This window comes from Oncorhynchus gorbuscha, unplaced genomic scaffold (assembly GCF_021184085.1).
Source record: "Oncorhynchus gorbuscha isolate QuinsamMale2020 ecotype Even-year unplaced genomic scaffold, OgorEven_v1.0 Un_scaffold_8569, whole genome shotgun sequence".
NCBI lineage: Eukaryota > Metazoa > Chordata > Actinopteri > Salmoniformes > Salmonidae > Oncorhynchus > Oncorhynchus gorbuscha.
Genome location: NW_025751709.1, coordinates 2,501 through 14,480, shown reverse-complemented (window position 1 = coordinate 14,480; position 11,980 = coordinate 2,501). Strand labels below are relative to the sequence as shown.

The following is an 11,980-nucleotide window of genomic DNA, read 5'->3' as shown; positions in this document are numbered from 1 at the left end:
CTGTTGTTTGGTTAGCAGTGTTTCTGTAGTACAGCCACCTAGCTCTGTTATTTGGTTAGCAGTGTTTCAGTAGAACAGCCACCTAGCTCTGTTGTTTGGTTAGCGGTGTTTCAGTAGCACAGCCACCTAGCTCTGTTGTTTGGTTAGCGGTGTTTCAGTAGCACAGCCACCTAGCTCTGTTGTTTGGTTAGCGGTGTTTCAGTAGCACAGCCACCTAGCTCTGTTGTTTGGTTAGCAGTGTTTCAGTAGTACAGCCACCTAGCTCTGTTGTTTGGTTAGCGGTGTTTCAGTAGTACAGCCACCTAGCTCTGTTGTTTGGTTAGCGGTGTTTCAGTAGTACAGCCACCTAGCTCTGTTGTTTGGTTAGCAGTGTTTCTGTAGTACAGCCACCTAGCTCTGTTGTTTGGTTAGCAGTGTTTCAGTAGAACAGCCACCTAGCTCTGTTGTTTGGTTAGCAGTGTTTCAGTAGCACAGCCACCTAGCTCTGTTGTTTGGTTAGCAGTGTTTCTGTAGTACAGCCACCTAGCTCTGTTATTTGGTTAGCAGTGTTTCAGTAGAACAGCCACCTAGCTCTGTTGTTTGGTTAGCGGTGTTTCAGTAGCACAGCCACCTAGCTCTGTTGTTTGGTTAGCGGTGTTTCAGTAGCACAGCCACCTAGCTCTGTTGTTTGGTTAGCAGTGTTTCAGTAGCACAGCCACCTAGCTCTGTTGTTTGGTTAGCAGTGTTTCAGTAGTACAGCCACCTAGCTCTGTTGTTTGGTTAGCGGTGTTTCAGTAGTACAGCCACCTAGCTCTGTTGTTTGGTTAGCGGTGTTTCAGTAGTACAGCCACCTAGCTCTGTTGTTTGGTTAGCAGTGTTTCTGTAGTACAGCCACCTAGCTCTGTTGTTTGGTTAGCGGTGTTTCTGTAGTACAGCCACCTAGCTCTGTTGTTTGGTTAGCGGTGTTTCAGTAGTACAGCCACCTAGCTCTGTTGTTTGGTTAGCAGTGTTTCAGTAGAACAGCCACCTAGCTCTGTTGTTTGGTTAGCGGTGTTTCAGTAGTACAGCCACCTAGCTCTGTTGTTTGGTTAGCGGTGTTTCAGTAGTACAGCCACCTAGCTCTGTTGTTTGGTTAGCGGTGTTTCAGTAGTACAGCCACCTAGCACTGTTGTTTGGTTAGCCGTGTTTCAGTTGAGTCTCTGTTCTACTGTAATCCTCTCCTCCAGTCTCTAAAGGCCTTGAGTCTCTGTTCTACTGTAATCCTCTCCTCCAGTCTCTAAAGGCCTTGAGTCCCTGTTCTACTGTAATCCTCTCCTCCAGTCTCTAAAGGCCTTGAGTCCCTGTTCTACTGTAATCCTCTCCTCCAGTCTCTAAAGGCCTTGAGTCTCTGTTCTACTGTAATCCTCTCCTCCAGTCTTAAAGGCCTTGAGTCTCTGTTCTACTGTAACCCTCTCCTCCAGTCTCTAAAGGCCTTGAGTCTCTGTTCTACTGTAATCCTCTCCTCCAGTCTCTATGGTTTATAAAGGCCTTGAGTCTCTGTTCTACTGTAATCCTCTCCTCCAGTCTCTAAAGGCCTTGAGTCCCTGTTCTACTGTAACCCTCTCCTCCAGTCTCTAAAGGCCTTGAGTCCCTGTTCTACTGTAACCCTCTCCTCCAGTCTCTAAAGGCCTTGAGTCCCTGTTCTACTGTAACCCTCTCCTCCAGTCTCTAAAGGCCTTGAGTCCCTGTTCTACTGTAATCCTCTCCTCCAGTCTCTATGGTTTATAAAGGCCTTGAGTCCCTGTTCTACTGTAATCCTCTCCTCCAGTCTCTAAAGGCCTCGAGTCCCTGTTCTACTGTAACCCTCTCCTCCAGTCTCTAAAGGCCTTGAGTCTCTGTTCTACTGTAATCCTCTCCTCCAGTCTCTAAAGGCCTTGAGTCCCTGTTCTACTGTAATCCTCTCCTCCAGTCTCTAAAGGCCTCGAGTCCCTGTTCTACTGTAACCCTCTCCTCCAGTCTCTAAAGGCCTTGAGTCCCTGTTCTACTGTAACCCTCTCCTCCAGTCTCTAAAGGCCTTGAGTCCCTGTTCTACTATAACCCTCTCCTCCAGTCTCTAAAGGCCTTGAGTCCCTGTTCTACTGTAACCCTCTCCTCCAGTCTCTAAAGGCCTTGAGTCCCTGTTCTACTGTAACCCTCTCCTCCAGTCTCTAAAGGCCTTGAGTCCCTGTTCTACTGTAACCCTCTCCTCCAGTCTCTAAAGGCCTTGAGTCCCTGTTCTACTGTAACCCTCCCCTCCAGTCTCTAAAGGCCTTGAGTCCCTGTTCTACTGTAACCCTCTCCCCCAGTCTCTAAAGGCCTTGAGTCCCTGTTCTACTGTAACCCTCTCCTCCAGTCTCTAAAGGCCTTGAGTCCCTGTTCTACTGTAACTCTCTCCTCCAGTCTCTAAAGGCCTTGAGTCTCTGTTCTACTGTAATCCTCTCCTCCAGTCTCTAAAGGCCTTGAGTCCCTGTTCTACTATAACCCTCTCCTCCAGTCTCTAAAGGCCTTGAGTCCCTGTTCTACTGTAATCCTCCCCTCCAGTCTCTAAAGGCCTTGAGTCCCTGTTCTACTGTAACTCTCTCTCCTGATGAACTGCAGCTCATACCGGACCTACCTTACCTTACCCTGCATATGTCATCATATATCTCTTCATATATTATACATATATATATGTATATTTATGTACATTCTGACACACACATATATATATCTACACGGATATACATGCATGCTACTGATCTATTTATGTACAATGGTATATAAATGTTCTCATATATCTATGGAATATATATATGTGATGTATATATATGTGTGTGTGTGTCTGCTGTTAAGATAGGGTGAAGTTAGACAAGCAGATATAGAGTATATTCTAGGTCCCCTTTACCCTCACCCGCCCTGCACCCCCATCTGTCCTGCTGGTTGGGGATCGTGGAGGGCTGGTTAGCCATGTTTAGGATTAGAGGGTCAATGCTAGCAAAGCTAAGGTTTAGAGAGTTAGAAGGTGAGTGATTAACTGTTTGCAGTTAATGCTAGTTTTGCTTAATTGTTAGCTGCTAATGCTAGTTATTGGCTAACACTACATTAGCGTCAGGGTTAACCGCTAATGGTAGTTTAGCCCCAGGACTAGCAGTGATTCCTAGTTTAGGGTTAGCTACTAATGCTAGTTCAGTGACAGATTTAGCTGCTAATGCTATTTTAGCCCCATGGCTAGCAGTGATGTCTAGTTTGGGGTTAGCTTCTAATGCTATTTTAGCCCCAGGACTAACAGTGATTCCTAGTTTAGGGTTAGTTACTAATGCTAGTTCAGTGACAAATTTAGCTGCTAATGCTATTTTAGCCCCATGGCTAGCAGTGATGGCTAGTTTGGGGTTAGCTGCTATTGGTAGTTTGCTTAGGACTAACACTGATTCCTAGTTTAAGGTTAGCTACTAATGCTGTTTCAGTGACAGGGTTATCTTCTAATGCTATTTTAGCCCCAGGACTAGCAGTGATGGCTAGTTTGGGGTTAGCTACTAATGCTATTTTAGCGTGGAGTTTAGCTGCCAAGGCTAGTTTATCCCCAGGATTAGCTGATAGTTTAGCGTAGCTGGGGTTAGCGGCTACAGCTAGATTAGCGAGCAGGGGGATTTAGAGGTTAACAGTGGTTTCTGTGTTGAAGGTTGTCGCGGCTCAGAAGCCACCCCTCACGGTTCCCCCACCGGTCCTGCGGCCCCCAGGGCAGCTCCAGCGAGGAGATATGGGTGCTGCGCAAGCCTGGGCCAGGTAACCCCGCCCCGCGCAGCCCTGCCTGACCCCTGACCTGTGGCTACAGGTTGAAGCTGCCCTAACCATAGGTCTAGATCAGATTGTCCGGTGCTAATACTATAGGGCAAGGCAACACAATGGCCCCTATAGGATCTGACCTAGAATCAGTGGGTAGGGGCACCTTAGAGACCCTGCCATCTCTCCATTATGTCCAGAACTGAACAGAGACCAGTACCTACCTGGCTGTACCTGGCAGTACCTGGCTGTACCTGGCTGTGTGTGTAGGGCTGCAGTCATCTATCTATCTATCTCTCTCTCTCTCTCTCTCTCTCTCTCTCTCTCTCTCTCTCTCTCTCTCTCTCTCTCTCTCTCTCTCTCTCTCTGTCTCTCTCTCTCTCTGTCTCTCTCTGTCTCTGTCTCTCTCTGTCTGTCTCTCTCTGTCTCTCTCTGTCTGTCTCTCTCTGTCTGTCTCTCTCTGTCTGTCTCTCTCTGTCTGTCTCTCTCTGTCTTTTCTCTCTCTCTCTCTCTCTCTCTCTCTCTCTCTCTCTCTCTCTCTCTCTCTCTCTCTCTCTCTCTCTCTCTCTCTCTCTCTCTCTCTCTCTCTCTCTCTCTCTCTCTCTCTCTCTCTCTCTCTCTCTCTCTCTCTCTCTCTCTCTCTCTCTCTCTCTCTCTCTCTCTCTCTCTCTCTCTCTCTCTCTCTCTGCATGGGTCTTTAGTCTCTCTGTCAGTCATCAGGCCTGCGTCGGTCAGTGGATGTGTGTGTGTTTAAGTGTGTCAGTCACTCCGTCAATCACCACGTCTGTCCTCGTCGAGAACCCATGCTGTTGAGTGGGCTGCTGTCCAGTGCATTGTAGCGGAGAAACACATATAATACCTGGTTCTGTGTTAACACACACCTGTGTGTGTGTGTGTTGTGTTTACCAGGTGGAGACCCGTAATGCGTGGGGAGTTCTGGCAGTGTGACCAGTGTGAGGTCATCAGGGAGTGGTCAGAGTGCCGGGAGCTCCACCCACATTCTCCACGCGCAGGCCGAGGGGGTTAAGGTGAGGCGCGCACACACACACACACACACACACACACACACACACACACACACACACACACACACACACACACACACACACACACACACACACACACACACACACACACACACACACACACACACACACACCTGAAATGGACACGGTAACCGTCTATGACATAACACAACATGTCTATAGTTTTGTTGTGTGTTAATAAAAGGTCTTTGTTTAACCTTTTAATTTAATCAATTAAGTTATCAGGAAATGTTTATATCTGTCCTATATATGTCCTAGTGTAGAATGGCCCTGTGTGGAGTCCTATATATCTGTCCTATATATCTGTCCTAGTGTAGAATGGCCCTGTGTGGAGTCCTATATATCTGTCCTATATATCTGTCCTAGTGTAGAATGGCCCTGTGTGGAGTCCTATATATCTGTCCTATATATCTGTCCTAGTGTAGAACGGCCCTGTGTGGAGTCCTATATATCTGTCCTATATATCTGTCCTAGTGTAGAAACTGGTGTCTCTCTGTGTGTTGTAGCTAAACTAAAGGCTGTGTCTCTCTGTGTGTTGTAGCTAAACTAAAGGCAGTGTCTCTCTCTGTGTTGTAGCTAAACTAAAGGCTGTGTCTCTCTGTGTGTTGTAGCTAAACTAAAGACTGTGTCTCTGTGTGTGTTGTAGTAGTAACTAAATCTGTGTGTTGTAGCTAAACTAAAGACTGTGTTTCTGTGTGTTGTAGCTAAACTAAAGGCTGTGTCTCTCTGTGTGTTCTAACTAAAGGCTGTGTCTCTCTGTGTGTTGTAGCTAAACTAAAGGCTGTGTCTCTCTGTGTGTTCTAACTAAAGGCTGTGTCTCTCTGTGTGTTGTAGCTAAAATAAAGGCTGTGTCTCTGTGTGTTGTAGCTAAACTAAAGGCTGTGTCTCTCTGTGTGTTGTAGCTAAACTAAAGACTGTGTCTCTGTGTGTTGTAGCTAAACTAAAGGCTGTGTCTCTGTGTGTTGTAGCTAAACTAAAGACTGTGTCTCTGTGTGTTGTAGCTAAACTAAAGGCTGTGTATCTCTGTGTTTGTAACTAAACTAAAGGCTGTGTCTCTCTGTGTGTTCTAACTAAAGGCTGTGTCTCTCTGTGTGTTGTAGCTAAAGGCTGTGTCTCTGTGTGTTGTAGCTAAACTAAAGGCTGTGTCTCTGTGTGTGTTGTAGCTAAACTAAAGACTGTGTCTCTGTGTGTTGTAGCTAAACTAAAGGCTGTGTCTCTCTGTGTGTTGTAACTAAAGGCTGTGTCTCTGTGTGTTGTAGCTAAACTAAAGGCTGTGTCTCTCTGTGTGTTGTAACTAAAGACTGTGTCTCTGTGTGTTGTAGCTAAACTAAAGGCTGTGTCTCTGTGTGTTGTAGCTAAACTAAAGACTGTGTCTCTGTGTGTTGTAGCTAAACTAAAGGCTGTGTCTATGTTGTAGCTAAACTAAAGACTGTGTCTCTGTGTGTTGTAGCTAAACTAAAGGCTGTGTCTCTCTGTGTGTTGTAACTAAACTAAAGGCTGTGTCTCTCTGTGTGTTCTAACTAAAGGCTGTGTCTCTCTGTGTGTTGTAGCTAAAGGCTGTGTCTCTGTGTGTTGTAGCTAAACTAAAGGCTGTGTCTCTGTGTGTGTTGTAGCTAAACTAAAGACTGTGTCTCTGTGTGTTGTAGCTAAACTAAAGGCTGTGTCTCTCTGTGTGTTGTAACTAAAGGCTGTGTCTCTGTGTGTTGTAACTAAAGGCTGTGTCTCTGTGTGTTGTAGCTAAACTAAAGGCTGAGTCTCTCTGTGTGTTGTAACTAAAGGCTGTGTTTCTGTGTGTTGTAGCTAAACTAAAGGCTGTGTCTCTGTGTGTGTTGTAGCTAAACTAAAGACTGTGTCTCTGTGTGTTGTAGCTAAACTAAAGGCTGTGTCTATGTGTTGTAGCTAAACTAAAGACTGTGTCTCTGTGTGTTGTAGCTAAACTAAAGGCTGTGTCTCTCTGTGTGTTGTAACTAAACTAAAGGCTGTGTCTCTCTGTGTGTTCTAACTAAAGGCTGTGTCTCTCTGTGTGTTGTAGCTAAAGGCTGTGTCTCTGTGTGTTGTAGCTAAACTAAAGGCTGTGTCTCTGTGTGTGTTGTAGCTAAACTAAAGACTGTGTCTCTGTGTGTTGTAGCTAAACTAAAGGCTGTGTCTCTCTGTGTGTTGTAACTAAAGGCTGTGTCTCTGTGTGTTGTAACTAAAGGCTGTGTTTCTGTGTGTTGTAGCTAAACTAAAGGCTGTGTCTCTGTGTGTGTTGTAGCTAAACTAAAGACTGTGTCTCTGTGTGTTGTAGCTAAACTAAAGGCTGTGTATCTGTGTGTTGTAGCTAAACTAAAGGCTGTGTCTCTCTGTGTGTTGTAACTAAAGGCTGTGTCTCTGTGTGTTGTAGCTAAACTAAAGGCTGTGTCTCTGTGTGTTGTAGCTAAACTAAAGACTGTGTCTCTGTGTCTTGTAGCTAAACTAAAGGCTGTGTCTCTGTGTGTTGTAACTAAAGGCTGTGTCTAAACTAAAGATCGTGTTGTTTCTCCCTCTAGCTCCTGGCTACAGTGCTGTCTCAGTCTGCCAAAGCCAAAGAGCACCTGCTGGAGCAGTCCAAGTCTGTAGAGCTATCTACAGGTAGGTGTGTGTGTGTGTGTGTGTGTGTGTGTGTGTGTGTGTGTGTGTGTGTGTGTGTGTGTGTGTGTGTGTGTGTGTGTGTGTGTGTGTGTGTGTGTGTGTGTGTGTGTGTGTGTGTGTGTGTGTGTGTGTGTGTGTGTGTGTGTGTGTGTGTGTGTGTGTGTGTGTAGTTACAATCTACAGGTACACATCACTCCAGTGAGAGGGATGAGAGAGGGATGGATAGAGAGAGAGAGAGAGAGAGAGAGGGATAGGAGAGAGAGAGAGAAGGATGAGAGAGAGAGAGAGAGAGAGAGAGAGAGAGAGAGAGAGAGAGAGAGAGAAGGATGAGAGAGAGAGAGAGAGAGAAGGATGAGAGAGAGAGAGAGAGAGAGAGAGAGAGAGAGAGAGAGAGAGAGAGAGAGAGAGAGAGAGAGAGAGAGAGAGAGATGGAGAGAGAGGGAGAGATGGAGAGAGAGGAGGGTGAGGGAGAGATATATAGAGAGATAGAGATATAGAGAGATAGATATATAGAGATAGAGAGATAGATATATAGAGAGATAGAGATAGATAGATAGATATATAGAGATAGATATATAGAGAGATAGATATATAGAGAGATAGAGATAGATATAGAGAGATAGAGATAGATAGATATATAGATAGATATATAGAGAGATAGAGATAGATAGATAGAGAGATAGATATATAGATATATAGAGATAGATATATAGAGAGGTAGATATATAGATATATAGATAGAGAGATATATATAGAGATAGATATATAGAGATAGATATATAGAGAGATAGATATATAGAGAGAGAGATAGATATATAGAGAGATAGAGATAGATATATAGAGAGATAGAGATAGATATATAGAGATAGATATAGAGAGATAGAGAGATATATAGATATATAGAGAGATAGATAGATATATAGAGATATATAGATATATAGAGATAGATATATAGAGATAGAGAGATAGATATATAGAGAGAGATAGATATATAGAGAGATAGAGAGATAGATATATAGAGAGATAGATAGATATATAGAGAGATAGAGATAGATAGATAGAGAGATAGATATATAGAGATAGAGAGATAGATATATAGAGATAGAGATATAGATATAGAGATAGATAGATATATATAGATATATAGAGATAGATATATAGAGATAGATAGAGAGATAGATATATAGAGATAGATATATAGAGATAGATATATAGAGAGATAGAGAGATAGATATATAGAGATAGATATATAGATATATAGATATATAGAGATAGATATATAGAGATAGATAGATATAGAGAGATAGATATATAGATAGAGAGATAGATATATAGAGAGATAGATATATAGAGATAGATAGAGAGATAGATATATAGAGATATAGAGAGATAGATATATAGAGATATAGATATATAGATAGATATATAGAGAGATAGAGAGTATATAGAGATAGATATATAGAGAGATATATAGAGAGATAGATATATAGAGAGATAGAGAGATAGATATATAGAGAGATAGATATATAGAGAGATAGATATATAGAGATAGAGATATATAGAGAGATAGATATATAGAGAGAGAGATAGATATATATATAGAGAGATAGATATATAGAGAGATAGAGATATATATATATAGAGAGATAGAGAGGTAGAGATATAGAGATATAGATATATAGAGAGATAGAGATAGATATATAGATATATAGAGAGATAGATATATAGAGAGATAGAGAGATAGATATATAGAGAGAGATAGATATATAGAGAGATAGAGATATAGAGAGATATATAGAGAGAGATAGATATATAGAGATAGATATATAGAGATAGATATATAGATATATAGATATAGAGATAGATATATAGAGAGATAGATATATAGAGAGATAGATATATAGAGATAGAGAGTTAGAGAGATAGATATATAGAGAGATAGATATATAGAGATAGAGAGATAGATATATAGAGAGATAGATATATAGAGAGATAGAGATAGATATATAGAGAGATAGAGAGATAGATATATAGAGAGATAGATATATAGAGAGATAGATATATAGAGAGATAGATATATAGAGAGATAGATATATATAGAGAGATAGATAGATATATAGAGAGATAGATATATAGAGATAGAGAGATAGATATATAGAGAGATAGAGAGATAGATATATAGAGAGATAGATATATAGAGATAGATATAGAGAGATAGATATATAGAGAGATAGAGAGATAGATATATAGATATATAGATATATAGAGAGATAGATAGATAGATATATAGAGAGATAGAGAGATAGATATATAGAGAGAGATAGAGAGATAGATATAGATAGAGAGATAGATATATAGAGATAGATATATAGAGAGATAGAGATATAGAGAGATAGAGAGATAGATATATAGAGAGATAGATATATATAGAGATAGAGAGATAGATATATAGAGAGATAGATATATAGAGAGATAGATAGATAGAGAGATAGATATATAGATATATAGAGAGATAGATATATAGAGATAGATATAGAGAGATAGATATATAGATATATAGAGAGATAGAGAGATAGATATATAGAGAGATAGATATATAGAGAGATAGAGAGATAGATATATAGAGAGATAGATAGATATAGAGAGATAGATATATAGAGAGATAGATATATAGAGAGATAGATAGAGAGATAGATATATAGATAGATATATAGAGATAGATATATAGATATATAGAGATAGATATATAGAGAGATAGATATATAGAGATAGATATATAGAGATAGAGAGATAGAGATAGATATATAGAGAGATAGATATATAGAGAGAGAGATATAGATATATAGAGAGAGATAGAGAGATAGATATATATAGAGATAGATATATAGATATATAGAGATAGAGAGATAGATATAGAGAGATAGATATATAGAGAGATAGATATATAGAGAGATAGAGAGATAGATATATAGAGAGATAGAGAGATAGATATATAGAGAGATAGAGATAGATATATAGAGAGAGATAGAGATAGATATATAGAGAGATAGATATATAGATATATAGAGAGAGATAGAGAGATATATATATATATTGAGAGATAGATATATAGAGAGATATATAGATGTATAGATAGAGAGATAGATATATAGATATATAGATATATAGAGAGATAGAGAGATAGATATATATAGAGAGAGATATATAGAGAGATAGATATATAGAGAGATAGAGATATATATATATAGAGAGATAGATATATATATAGAGAGAGAGATATATAGAGAGATAGATATATAGAGAGATAGATATATATAGAGAGATAGAGAGATAGATATATAGAGAGATATATAGAGAGATAGATATATAGAGAGATAGAGATATATATATATAGAGAGATAGATATATATATAGAGAGAGAGATATATAGATATATAGAGAGATAGAGAGATAGATATATATAGAGAGAGATATATAGAGAGATAGATATATAGAGAGATAGAGATATATATATATAGAGAGATAGATATATAGAGAGAGATATATAGATAGATATATAGAGAGATAGATATATAGAGAGATAGATATATAGAGAGATAGAGAGATAGATATATAGATAGAGAGATAGATATAGATATATAGATATATAGAGAGATAGATAGATAGATATAGAGAGATAGAGATAGATAGATAGAGAGATAGATATATATAGAGATAGATATATAGATATATAGAGAGATAGATATATAGAGAGATAGAGAGATAGATATATAGAGAGATAGATATATAGATATAGAGATAGATATATAGAGATATAGAGATATATAGATAGAGAGATAGATATATAGAGAGATAGATATATAGAGATAGATATATAGAGATATATAGAGATAGATAGATATATAGAGAGATAGATAGATATATAGAGAGATAGATATATAGAGAGATAGATATATAGATATATAGAGAGATAGAGAGATAGATAGATATAGATATATAGATAGATATATAGAGAGATAGATATATAGAGAGATAGATAGATATATAGAGAGATAGATAGATAGATATATAGAGAGAGATATATAGATATAGATATAGAGATAGATATATATAGAGATATATAGAGATATATAGAGAGATAGATATATAGAGAGATAGATATATAGAGAGATAGATAGATATATAGAGATAGATATATAGAGAGATAGATATATAGAGAGATAGATATATAGAGAGATAGAGATAGATATATAGAGAGAGATAGATAGAGATAGAGAGATAGATATATAGAGAGATAGATATATAGAGATAGATATATAGAGATAGAGATATAGAGAGATATATATAGAGATAGAGATATAGAGATAGATATATAGAGATAGAGAGATAGAGAGATAGATATATAGAGAGATAGAGAGATAGATATATAGAGAGATAGATATATAGAGAGATAGAGAGATTAGATAGATAGAGATATATAGAGAGATAGATATATAGAGAGATAGAGAGATAGAGAGATAGATATATAGAGAGATAGAGAGATATATAGAGAGATAGAGAGTTAGATA

General features: G+C 38.9%; 1 long non-coding RNA gene across 1 annotated transcript in view; it reads left to right on the top strand.

Annotated features, from left to right (window-relative positions):
• The first annotated feature begins 4,680 nt into the window (after positions 1-4,680).
• The window catches only part of LOC124029980, an 8,106-nt gene continuing 806 nt past the window's right edge, over positions 4,681-11,980 (top strand). The window contains exons 1-2 of the long non-coding RNA XR_006837882.1: positions 4,681-4,784; positions 7,331-7,412. This is a non-coding gene — a long non-coding RNA (uncharacterized LOC124029980). The remainder of the gene's footprint in view (positions 4,785-7,330; positions 7,413-11,980) is intronic.